This window comes from Mya arenaria, chromosome 5 (genome assembly GCF_026914265.1).
Source record: "Mya arenaria isolate MELC-2E11 chromosome 5, ASM2691426v1".
In the NCBI taxonomy this organism is placed as follows: Eukaryota; Metazoa; Mollusca; class Bivalvia; order Myida; family Myidae; genus Mya; species Mya arenaria.
Window position 1 is genome coordinate 19000851 of NC_069126.1, and position 17553 is coordinate 19018403.

Below are 17553 nucleotides of genomic sequence, written 5' to 3' on the forward strand. Positions count from 1 at the left end.
TCACCATATACTATATATCCAGTCGCAACATCACCATATACTACATAACCAGTCGCAACATCACCATATACTACATAACCAGTCACAACATCACCATATACTACATATCCAGTCGCAACATCACCATATACTACATATCCAGTCACGCCATCACCATATACTACATATCCCGTCACACCAGCACCATATACTACATATCCAGTCACGCCATCACCATATACTACATAACCAGTCGCAACATCACCATATACTAAATAACCAGTCACAACATCACCATATACTACATATCCAGTCGCAACATCACCATATACTATATAACCAGTCACAACATTATCATATACTACATATCCCGTCACAACATCACCATATACTACATATCCAGTCGCAACATCACCATATACTACATAACCAGTCACAACATCACCATATACTACATAACCAGTCACAACATCACCATATACTACATATCCCGTCACAACATCACCATATACTACATATCCCGTCACAACATCACCATATACTACATAACCAGTCGCAACATCACCATATACTACATATCCAGTCGCAACATCACCATATACTACATAACCAGTCACAACATCACCATATACTACATAACCAGTCACAACATCACCATATACTACATATCCAGTCGCAACATCACCATATACTACATATCCCGTCACAACATCACCATATACTACATAACCAGTCACAACATCACCATATACTACATATCCCGTCACAACATCACCATATACTACATATCCAGTCGCAACATCACCATATACTACATAACCAGTCACAACATCACCATATACTACATATCCAGTCGCAACATCACCATATACTACATATCCCGTCACAACATCACCATATACTACATATCCCGTCACAACATCACCATATACTACATAACCAGTCGCAACATCACCATATACTACATATCCAGTCGCAACATCACCATATACTACATAACCAGTCACAACATCACCATATACTACATAACCAGTCACAACATCACCATATACTATATAACCAGTCGCAACATCACCATATACTATATAACCAGTCACAACATCACCATATACTACATATCCAGTCACAACATCACCATATACTACATATCCAGTCACAACATCACCATATACTATATAACCAGTCACAACATCACCATATACTATATAACCAGTCACAACATCACCATATACTACATATCCAGTCACAACATCACCATATACTACATAACCAGTCGCAACATCACCATATACTATATAACCAGTCACAACATCACCATATACTATATAACCAGTCACAACATCACCATATACTACATATCCCGTCACACCAGCACCATATACTACATATCCAGTCACGCCATCACCATATACTACATAACCAGTCGCAACATCACCATATACTACATAACCAGTCACAACATCACCATATACTACATAACCAGTCGCAACATCACCATATACTACATATCCAGTCACAACATCACCATATACTACATAACCAGTCACAACATCACCATATACTACATAACCAGTCGCAACATCACCATATACTACATAACCAGTCGCAACATCACCATATACTATATAACCAGTCACAACATCACCATATACTACATATCCAGTCACAACATCACCATATACTACATAACCAGTCGCAACATCACCATATACTACATAACCAGTCGCAACATCACCATATACTACATAACCAGTCGCAACATCACCATATACTACATATCCAGTCACAACATCACCATATACTATATAACCAGTCGCAACATCACCATATACTATATAACCAGTCACAACATTATCATATACTACATATCCAGTCACAACATCACCATATACTACATATCCAGTCACAACATCACCATATACTATATAACCAGTCACAACATTATCATATACTACATAACTAGCCACAACATCACCATATACTACATAACCAGTCGCAACATCACCATATACTACATAACCAGTCACAACATCACCATATACTACATATCCAGTCGCAACATCACCATATACTACATATCCAGTCGCAACATCACCCTATACTACATATCCAGTCGCAACATCACCATATACTACATATCCAGTCGCAACATCACCATATACTACATAACCAGTCGCAACATCACCATATACTACATATCCAGTCACGCCATCACCATATACTACATATCCAGTCGCAACATCACCATATACTACATATCCAGTCACAACATCACCATATACTACATAAACAGTCGCAACATCACCATATACTACATAACCAGTCGCAACATCACCATATACTACATAACCAGTCGCAACATCACCATATACTACATAACCAGTCGCAACATCACCATATACTACATATCCAGTCACAACATCACCATATACTATATAACCAGTCACAACATTATCATATACTACATAACTAGCCACAACATCACCATATACTACATAACCAGTCGCAACATCACCATATACTACATAACCAGTCGCAACATCACCATATACTACATAACCAGTCGCAACATCACCATATACTACATATCCAGTCACAACATCACCATATACTACATAACCAGTCGCAACATCACCATATACTACATAACCAGTCGCAACATCACCATATACTACATAACCAGTCACAACATCACCATATACTACATAACCAGTCGCAACATCACCATATACTACATAACCAGTCACAACATCACCATATACTACATAACCAGTCGCAACATCACCATATACTACATAACCAGTCACAACATCACCATATACTACATAACCAGTCACAACATCACCATATACTACATATCCAGTCGCAACATCACCATATACTACATAACCAGTCGCAACATCACCATATACTACATAACCAGTCGCAACATCACCATATACTACATAACCAGTCGCAACATCACCATATACTACATAACCAGTCGCAACATCACCATATACTACATAACCAGTCGCAACATCACCATATACTACATAACCAGTCGCAACATCACCATATACTACATAACCAGTCGCAACATCACCATATACTACATAACCAGTCGCAACATCACCATATACTATATAACCAGTCGCAACATCACCATATACTATATAACCAGTCGCAACATCACCATATACTACATAACCAGTCGCAACATCACCATATACTACATAACCAGTCGCAACATCACCATATACTATATATCCAGTCGCAACATCACCATATACTACATAACCAGTCGCAACATCACCATATACTATATATCCAGTCGCAACATCACCATATACTACATAACCAGTCGCAACATCACCATATACTACATAACCAGTCGCAACATCACCATATACTACATAACCAGTCGCAACATCACCATATACTACATAACCAGTCGCAACATCACCATATACTACATAACCAGTCGCAACATCACCATATACTACATATCCAGTCACAACATCACCATATACTACATAACCAGTCGCAACATCACCATATACTATATAACCAGTCGCAACATCACCATATACTATATAACCAGTCACAACATCACCATATACTATATAACCAGTCACAACATCACCATATACTACATAACTAGTCACAACATTATCATATACTACATAACCAGTCACAACATCACCATATACTATATAACCAGTCGCAACATCACCATATACTACATAACCAGTCGCAACATCACCATATACTATATAACCAGTCACAACATCACCATATACTATATAACCAGTCACAACATCACCATATACTACATATCCAGTCACAACATCACCATATACTACATATCCCGTCACACCAGCACCATATACTACATATCCAGTCACGCCATCACCATATACTACATATCCAGTCGCAACATCACCATATACTACATAACCAGTCACGCCATCACCATATACTACATATCCAGTCACAACATCACCATATACTACATATCCCGTCACAACATCACCATATACTACATATCCAGTCGCAACATCACCATATACTACATATCCCGTCACAACATCACCATATACTACATATCCAGTCACAACATCACCATATACTACATAACCAGTCGCAACATCACCATATACTACATAACCAGTCGCAACATCACCATATACTACATATCCAGTCACAACATCACCATATACTACATAACCAGTCGCAACATCACCATATACTACATAACCAGTCGCAACATCACCATATACTACATATCCAGTCGCAACATCACCATATACTACATAACCAGTCGCAACATCACCATATACTACATAACTAGTCACAACATCACCATATACTACATATCCAGTCGCAACATCACCATATACTATATAACCAGTCACAACATCACCATATACTACATAACCAGTCACAACATCACCATATACTACATAACCAGTCACAACATCACCATATACTACATAACCAGTCACAACATCACCATATACTATATAACCAGTCACAACATTATCATATACTACATAACCAGTCACAACATCACCATATACTACATAACCAGTCACAACATCACCATATACTATATAACCCGTCACAACATTATCATATACTACATAACCAGTCACAACATCACCATATACTACATAACCAGTCACAACATCACCATATACTACATAACCAGTCACACCATCACCATATACTACATATCCAGTCACAACATCACCATATACTACATAACCAGTCGCAACATCACCATATACTACATAACCAGTCGCAACATCACCATATACTACATATCCCGTCACACCATCACCATATACTACATATCCCGTCACAACATCACCATATACTACATATCCAGTCACGCCATCACCATATACTACATATCCCGTCACACCATCACCATATACTACATATCCCGTCACACCATCACCATATACTACATATCCCGTCACAACATCACCATATACTACATATCCCGTCACAACATCACCATATACTACATAAACAGTCGCAACATCACCATATACTACATATCCCGTCACACCAGCACCATATACTACATAACCAGTCGCAACATCACCATATACTACATATCCCGTCAAACCAGCACCATATACTACATAACCAGTCGCAACATCACCATATACTACATATCCAGTCACACCATCACCATATACTACATATCCCGTCACAACATCACCATATACTACATATCCAGTCACACCATCACCATATACTACATATCCAGTCACGCCATCACCATATACTACATATCCCGTCACGCCATCACCATATACTACATATCCCGTCACAACATCACCATATACTACATATCCAGTCACAACATCACCATATACTACATATCCAGTCACAACATCACCATATACTACATATCCAGTCACACCATCACCCTATACTACATATCCAGTCACACCACCACCATATACTACATATCCAGTCACACCATCACCATATACTACATATCCCGTCACAACATCACCATATACTACATATCCAGTCACACCATCACCATATACTACATATCCAGTCACACCATCACCATATACTACATATCCAGTCACACCATCACCATATACTACATATCCCGTCACACCATCACCATATACTACATATCCCGTCACAACATCACCATATACTACATATCCAGTCACACCATCACCATATACTACATATCCAGTCACACCACCACCATATACTACATATCCAGTCACACCATCACCATATACTACATATCCAGTCACACCATCACCATATACTACATATCCAGTCACACCATTACCATATACTACATATCCAGTCACACCATCACCATATACTACATATCCAGTCACACCATCACCATATACTACATATCCAGTCACACCATCACCATATACTACATATCCAGTCACACCATCACCATATACTACATATCCAGTCACACCATCACCATATACTACATATCCAGTCACACCATCACCATATACTACATATCCCGTCACAACATCACCATATACTACATATCCAGTCACACCACCACCATATACTACATATCCAGTCACACCACCACCATATACTACATATCCAGTCACACCATCACCATATACTACATATCCCGTCACAACATCACCATATACTACATATCCAGTCACACCATCACCATATACTACATAACCAGTCACACCATCACTATATACTACATAACCAGTCGCAACATCACCATATACTACATATCCAGTCACACCATCACCATATACTACATATCCCGTCACAACATCACCATATACTACATATCCAGTCACACCACCACCATATACTACATATCCAGTCACACCACCACCATATACTACATATCCAGTCACACCATCACCATATACTACATATCCAGTCACACCACCACCATATACTACATATCCAGTCACACCATCACCATATACTACATATCCAGTCACAACATCACCATATACTACATAACCAGTCGCAACATCACCATATACTACATAACCAGTCACACCATCACCATATACTACATAACCAGTCACAACATCACCATATACTACATATCCAGTCACACCATCACCATATACTACATATCCCGTCACAACATCACCATATACTACATATCCAGTCACACCATCACCATATACTACATATCCCGTCACAACATCACCATATACTACATATCCAGTCACACCACCACCATATACTACATATCCAGTCACACCATCACCATATACTACATATCCAGTCACACCATCACCATATACTACATATCCAGTCACACCATCACCATATACTACATATCCCGTCACACCATCACCATATACTACATATCCAGTCACACCACCACCATATACTACATATCCAGTCACACCATCACCATATACTACATATCCAGTCACGCCATCACCATATACTACATATCCCGTCACAACATCACCATATACTACATATCCCGTCACACCATCACCATATACTACATATCCAGTCACACCATCACCCTATACTACATATCCCGTCACAACATCACCATATACTACATATCCAGTCACACCATCACCATATACTACATATCCAGTCACACCATCACCATATACTACATATCCAGTCACACCACCACCATATACTACATATCCCGTCACAACATCACCATATACTACATATCCCGTCACAACATCACCATATACTACATATCCAGTCACACCATCACCATATACTACATATCCAGTCACGCCATCACCATATACTACATATCCAGTCACACCATCACCATATACTACATATCCCGTCACAACATCACCATATACTACATATCCAGTCACAACATCACCATATACTACATATCCAGTCACACCATCACTATATACTACATATCCAGTCACACCATCACTATATACTACATAACCAGTCACGCCATCACCATTATACTACATATCCAGCCACGCCATCACCATATACTACATATCCCGTCACACCATCACCATATACTACATATCCCGTCACAACATCACCATATACTACATATCCCGTCACACCATCACCATATACTACATATCCCGTCACACCATTACCATATACAACATATCCCGTCACAACATCACCATATACTACATATCCCGTCACAACATCACCATATACTACATATCCAGTCACACCATCACCATATACTACATATCCAGTCACACCATCACCATATACTACATTTCCAGTCACACCATCACCATATACTACATATCCAGTCACGCCATCACCATATACTACATATCCCGTCACACCAGCACCATATACTACATATCCAGTCACGCCATCACCATATACTACATAACCAGTCGCAACATCACCATATACTACATAACCAGTCGCAACATCACCATATACTACATAACCAGTCACACCAGCACCCTATACTACATAACCAGTCACGCCATCACAATCTACTACATATCCAGTCACGCCAGCACCAAATACTACATATCCAGTCACACCATCACCATATACTACATATCCAGTCACACCATCACCATATACTACATATCCAGTCACGCCATCACCATATACTACATATCCAGTCACACCATCACCATATACTACATATCCAGTCACAACATCACCATATACTACATATCCCGTCACAACATCACCATATACTACATATCCAGTCACGCCATCACCATATACTACATATCCCGTCACACCAGCACCATATACTACATATCCAGTCACAACATCACCATATACTACATAACCAGTCGCAACATCACCATATACTACATAACCAGTCGCAACATCACCATATACTATATATCCAGTCGCAACATCACCATATACTACATAACCAGTCGCAACATCACCATATACTACATATCCAGTCGCAACATCACCATATACTACATATCCAGTCACGCCATCACCATATACTACATAACCAGTCGCAACATCACCATATACTATATAACCAGTCGCAACATCACCATATACTACATAACCAGTCGCAACATCACCATATACTATATATCCAGTCGCAACATCACCATATACTATATAACCAGTCGCAACATCACCATATACTACATAACCAGTCGCAACATCTCCATATACTATATATCCAGTCGCAACATCACCATATACTACATATCCAGTCACAACATCACCATATACTACATATCCAGTCGCAACATCACCATATACTACATAACCAGTCGCAACATCACCATATACTACATATCCCGTCACAACATCACCATATACTACATAACCAGTCGCAACATCACCATATACTACATAACCAGTCGCAACATCACCATATACTACATATCCAGTCACAACATCACCATATACTATATATCCAGTCGCAACATCACCATATACTACATAACCAGTCGCAACATCACCATATACTACATAACCAGTCACAACATCACCATATACTACATATCCAGTCGCAACATCACCATATACTACATATCCAGTCACGCCATCACCATATACTACATATCCCGTCACACCAGCACCATATACTACATATCCAGTCACGCCATCACCATATACTACATAACCAGTCGCAACATCACCATATACTAAATAACCAGTCACAACATCACCATATACTACATATCCAGTCGCAACATCACCATATACTATATAACCAGTCACAACATTATCATATACTACATATCCCGTCACAACATCACCATATACTACATATCCAGTCGCAACATCACCATATACTACATAACCAGTCACAACATCACCATATACTACATAACCAGTCACAACATCACCATATACTACATATCCCGTCACAACATCACCATATACTACATATCCCGTCACAACATCACCATATACTACATAACCAGTCGCAACATCACCATATACTACATATCCAGTCGCAACATCACCATATACTACATAACCAGTCACAACATCACCATATACTACATAACCAGTCACAACATCACCATATACTACATATCCAGTCGCAACATCACCATATACTACATATCCCGTCACAACATCACCATATACTACATAACCAGTCACAACATCACCATATACTACATATCCCGTCACAACATCACCATATACTACATATCCAGTCGCAACATCACCATATACTACATAACCAGTCACAACATCACCATATACTACATATCCAGTCGCAACATCACCATATACTACATATCCCGTCACAACATCACCATATACTACATATCCCGTCACAACATCACCATATACTACATAACCAGTCGCAACATCACCATATACTACATATCCAGTCGCAACATCACCATATACTACATAACCAGTCACAACATCACCATATACTACATAACCAGTCACAACATCACCATATACTATATAACCAGTCGCAACATCACCATATACTATATAACCAGTCACAACATCACCATATACTACATATCCAGTCACAACATCACCATATACTATATATCCAGTCACAACATCACCATATACTATATAACCAGTCACAACATCACCATATACTATATAACCAGTCACAACATCACCATATACTACATATCCAGTCACAACATCACCATATACTACATAACCAGTCGCAACATCACCATATACTATATAACCAGTCACAACATCACCATATACTATATAACCAGTCACAACATCACCATATACTACATATCCCGTCACACCAGCACCATATACTACATATCCAGTCACGCCATCACCATATACTACATAACCAGTCGCAACATCACCATATACTACATAACCAGTCACAACATCACCATATACTACATAACCAGTCGCAACATCACCATATACTACATATCCAGTCACAACATCACCATATACTACATAACCAGTCACAACATCACCATATACTACATAACCAGTCGCAACATCACCATATACTACATAACCAGTCGCAACATCACCATATACTATATAACCAGTCACAACATCACCATATACTACATATCCAGTCACAACATCACCATATACTACATAACCAGTCGCAACATCACCATATACTACATAACCAGTCGCAACATCACCATATACTACATAACCAGTCGCAACATCACCATATACTACATATCCAGTCACAACATCACCATATACTATATAACCAGTCGCAACATCACCATATACTATATAACCAGTCACAACATTATCATATACTACATATCCAGTCACACCATCACCATATACTACATATCCAGTCACAACATCACCATATACTATATAACCAGTCACAACATTATCATATACTACATAACTAGCCACAACATCACCATATACTACATAACCAGTCGCAACATCACCATATACTACATAACCAGTCACAACATCACCATATACTACATATCCAGTCGCAACATCACCCTATACTACATATCCAGTCGCAACATCACCCTATACTACATATCCAGTCGCAACATCACCATATACTACATATCCAGTCGCAACATCACCATATACTACATAACCAGTCGCAACATCACCATATACTACATATCCAGTCACGCCATCACCATATACTACATATCCAGTCGCAACATCACCATATACTACATATCCAGTCACAACATCACCATATACTACATAAACAGTCGCAACATCACCATATACTACATAACCAGTCGCAACATCACCATATACTACATAACCAGTCGCAACATCACCATATACTACATAACCAGTCGCAACATCACCATATACTACATATCCAGTCACAACATCACCATATACTATATAACCAGTCACAACATTATCATATACTACATAACTAGCCACAACATCACCATATACTACATAACCAGTCGCAACATCACCATATACTACATAACCAGTCGCAACATCACCATATACTACATAACCAGTCGCAACATCACCATATACTACATATCCAGTCACAACATCACCATATACTACATAACCAGTCGCAACATCACCATATACTACATAACCAGTCGCAACATCACCATATACTACATAACCAGTCACAACATCACCATATACTACATAACCAGTCGCAACATCACCATATACTACATAACCAGTCACAACATCACCATATACTACATAACCAGTCGCAACATCACCATATACTACATAACTAGCCACAACATCACCATATACTACATAACCAGTCACAACATCACCATATACTACATATCCAGTCGCAACATCACCATATACTACATAACCAGTCGCAACATCACCATATACTACATAACCAGTCGCAACATCACCATATACTACATAACCAGTCGCAACATCACCATATACTACATAACCAGTCGCAACATCACCATATACTACATAACCAGTCGCAACATCACCATATACTACATAACCAGTCGCAACATCACCATATACTACATAACCAGTCGCAACATCACCATATACTACATAACCAGTCGCAACATCACCATATACTATATAACCAGTCGCAACATCACCATATACTATATAACCAGTCGCAACATCACCATATACTACATAACCAGTCGCAACATCACCATATACTACATAACCAGTCGCAACATCACCATATACTATATATCCAGTCGCAACATCACCATATACTACATAACCAGTCGCAACATCACCATATACTATATATCCAGTCGCAACATCACCATATACTACATAACCAGTCGCAACATCACCATATACTACATAACCAGTCGCAACATCACCATATACTACATAACCAGTCGCAACATCACCATATACTACATAACCAGTCGCAACATCACCATATACTACATAACCAGTCGCAACATCACCATATACTACATATCCAGTCACAACATCACCATATACTACATAACCAGTCGCAACATCACCATATACTATATAACCAGTCGCAACATCACCATATACTATATAACCAGTCACAACATCACCATATACTATATAACCAGTCACAACATCACCATATACTACATAACTAGTCACAACATTATCATATACTACATAACCAGCCACAACATCACCATATACTATATAACCAGTCGCAACATCACCATATACTACATAACCAGTCGCAACATCACCATATACTATATAACCAGTCACAACATCACCATATACTATATAACCAGTCACAACATCACCATATACTACATATCCAGTCACAACATCACCATATACTACATATCCCGTCACACCAGCACCATATACTACATATCCAGTCACGCCATCACCATATACTACATATCCAGTCGCAACATCACCATATACTACATAACCAGTCACGCCATCACCATATACTACATATCCAGTCACAACATCACCATATACTACATATCCCGTCACAACATCACCATATACTACATATCCAGTCGCAACATCACCATATACTACATATCCCGTCACAACATCACCATATACTACATATCCAGTCACAACATCACCATATACTACATAACCAGTCGCAACATCACCATATACTACATAACCAGTCGCAACATCACCATATACTATATATCCAGTCACAACATCACCATATACTACATAACCAGTCGCAACATCACCATATACTACATAACCAGTCGCAACATCACCATATACTACATATCCAGTCGCAACATCACCCTATACTACATAACCAGTCGCAACATCACCATATACTACATAACCAGTCACAACATCACCATATACTACATATCCAGTCGCAACATCACCATATACTATATAACCAGTCACAACATCACCATATACTACATAACCAGTCACAACATCACCATATACTACATAACCAGTCACAACATCACCATATACTACATAACCAGTCACAACATCACCATATACTATATAACCAGTCACAACATTATCATATACTACATAACCAGTCACAACATCACCATATACTACATAACCAGTCACAACATCACCATATACTATATAACCAGTCACAACATTATCATATACTACATAACCAGTCACAACATCACCATATACTACATAACCAGTCACAACATCACCATATACTACATAACCAGTCACACCATCACCATATACTACATATCCAGTCACAACATCACCATATACTACATAACCAGTCGCAACATCACCATATACTACATAACCAGTCGCAACATCACCATATACTACATATCCCGTCACACCATCACCATATACTACATATCCCGTCACAACATCACCATATACTACATATCCAGTCACGCCATCACCATATACTACATATCCCGTCACACCATCACCATATACTACATATCCCGTCACACCATCATTATATACTACATATCCCGTCACAACATCACCATATACTACATATCCCGTCACAACATCACCATATACTACATAAACAGTCGCAACATCACCATATACTACATATCCCGTCACACCAGCACCATATACTACATAACCAGTCGCAACATCACCATATACTACATATCCCGTCAAACCAGCACCATATACTACATAACCAGTCGCAACATCACCATATACTACATATCCAGTCACACCATCACCATATACTACATATCCAGTCACAACATCACCATATACTACATATCCAGTCACACCATCACCATATACTACATATCCAGTCACGCCATCACCATATACTACATATCCCGTCACGCCATCACCATATACTACATATCCCGTCACAACATCACCATATACTACATATCCAGTCACAACATCACCATATACTACATATCCAGTCACAACATCACCATATACTACATATCCAGTCACACCATCACCCTATACTACATATCCAGTCACACCACCACCATATACTACATATCCAGTCACACCATCACCATATACTACATATCCCGTCACAACATCACCATATACTACATATCCAGTCACACCATCACCATATACTACATATCCAGTCACACCATCACCATATACTACATATCCAGTCACGCCATCACCATATACTACATATCCCGTCACACCATCACCATATACTACATATCCCGTCACAACATCACCATATACTACATATCCAGTCACACCATCACCATATACTACATATCCAGTCACACCACCACCATATACTACATATCCAGTCACACCATCACCATATACTACATATCCAGTCACACCATCACCATATACTACATATCCAGTCACACCATTACCATATACTACATATCCAGTCACACCATCACCATATACTACATATCCAGTCACACCATCACCATATACTACATATCCAGTCACACCATCACCATATACTACATATCCAGTCACACCATCACCATATACTACATATCCAGTCACACCATCACCATATACTACATATCCAGTCACACCATCACCATATACTACATATCCCGTCACAACATCACCATATACTACATATCCAGTCACACCACCACCATATACTACATATCCAGTCACACCACCACCATATACTACATATCCAGTCACACCATCACCATATACTACATATCCCGTCACAACATCACCATATACTACATATCCAGTCACACCATCACCATATACTACATAACCAGTCACACCATCACCATATACTACATAACCAGTCGCAACATCACCATATACTACATATCCAGTCACACCATCACCATATACTACATATCCCGTCACAACATCACCATATACTACATATCCAGTCACACCACCACCATATACTACATATCCAGTCACACCACCACCATATACTACATATCCAGTCACACCATCACCATATACTACATATCCAGTCACACCACCACCATATACTACATATCCAGTCACACCATCACCATATACTACATATCCAGTCACAACATCACCATATACTACATAACCAGTCGCAACATCACCATATACTACATAACCAGTCACACCATCACCATATACTACATAACCAGTCGCAACATCACCATATACTACATATCCAGTCACACCATCACCATATACTACATATCCCGTCACAACATCACCATATACTACATATCCAGTCACACCATCACCATATACTACATATCCCGTCACAACATCACCATATACTACATATCCAGTCACACCACCACCATATACTACATATCCAGTCACACCATCACCATATACTACATATCCAGTCACACCATCACCATATACTACATATCCAGTCACACCATCACCATATACTACATATCCCGTCACACCATCACCATATACTACATATCCAGTCACACCACCACCATATACTACATATCCAGTCACACCATCACCATATACTACATATCCAGTCACGCCATCACCATATACTACATATCCCGTCACAACATCACCATATACTACATATCCCGTCACACCATCACCATATACTACATATCCAGTCACACCATCACCCTATACTACATATCCCGTCACAACATCACCATATACTACATATCCAGTCACACCATCACCATATACTACATATCCAGTCACACCATCACCATATACTACATATCCAGTCACACCACCACCATATACTACATATCCCGTCACAACATCACCATATACTACATATCCCGTCACAACATCACCATATACTACATATCCAGTCACACCATCACCATATACTACATATCCAGTCACGCCATCACCATATACTACATATCCAGTCACACCATCACCATATACTACATATCCCGTCACAACATCACCATATACTACATATCCAGTCACAACATCACCATATACTACATATCCAGTCGCACCATCACTATATACTACATATCCAGTCACACCATCACTATATACTACATAACCAGTCACGCCATCACCATTATACTACATATCCAGCCACGCCATCACCATATACTACATATCCCGTCACACCATCACCATATACTACATATCCCGTCACAACATCACCATATACTACATATCCCGTCACACCATCACCATATACTACATATCCCGTCACACCATTACCATATACAACATATCCCGTCACAACATCACCATATACTACATATCCCGTCACAACATCACCATATACTACATATCCAGTCACACCATTACCATATACAACATATCCCGTCACAACATCACCATATACTACATATCCCGTCACAACATCACCATATACTACATATCCCGTCACAACATCACCATATACTACATATCCAGTCACAACATCACCATATACTACATATCCCGTCACAACATCACCATATACTACATATCCCGTCACAACATCACCATATACTACATATCCCGTCACAACATCACCATATACTACATATCCAGTCACAACATCACCATATACTACATATCCAGTCGCACCATCACTATATACTACATATCCAGTCACAACATCACCATATACTACATAACTAGTCACGCCATCACCATATACTACATATCCAGCCACGCCATCACCATATACTACATATCCCGTCACGCCATCACCATATACTACATATCCAGCCACGCCATCACCATATACTACATATCCAGTCACGCCATCACCATATACTACATATCCCGTCACGCCATCACCCTATACTACATATCCCGTCACAACATCACCATATACTACATATCCCGTCACGCCATCACCATATACTACATATCCCGTCACGCCATCACCATATACTACATATCCCGTCACGCCATCACCATATACTACATATCCCGTCATACCATCACCATATACTACATATCCCGTCACACCAGCACCATATACTACATATCCCGTCACACCATCACCATATACTACATATCCCGTCATACCATCACCATATACTACATATCCCGTCACACCATCACCATATACTACATATCCCGTCATACCATCACCATATACTACATATCCCGTCACACCATTACCATATACTACATATCCCGTCACACCATCACCATATACTACATATCCCGTCACACCATCACCATATACTACATATCCCGTCACGCCATCACCATATACTACATATCCCGTCACGCCATCACCATATACTACATATCCCGTCACGCCATCACCATATACTACATATCCAGTCACACCATCACCATATACTACATATCCCGTCACGCCATCACCATATACTACATATCCCGTCACACCATCACCATATACTACATATCCCGTCACGCCAT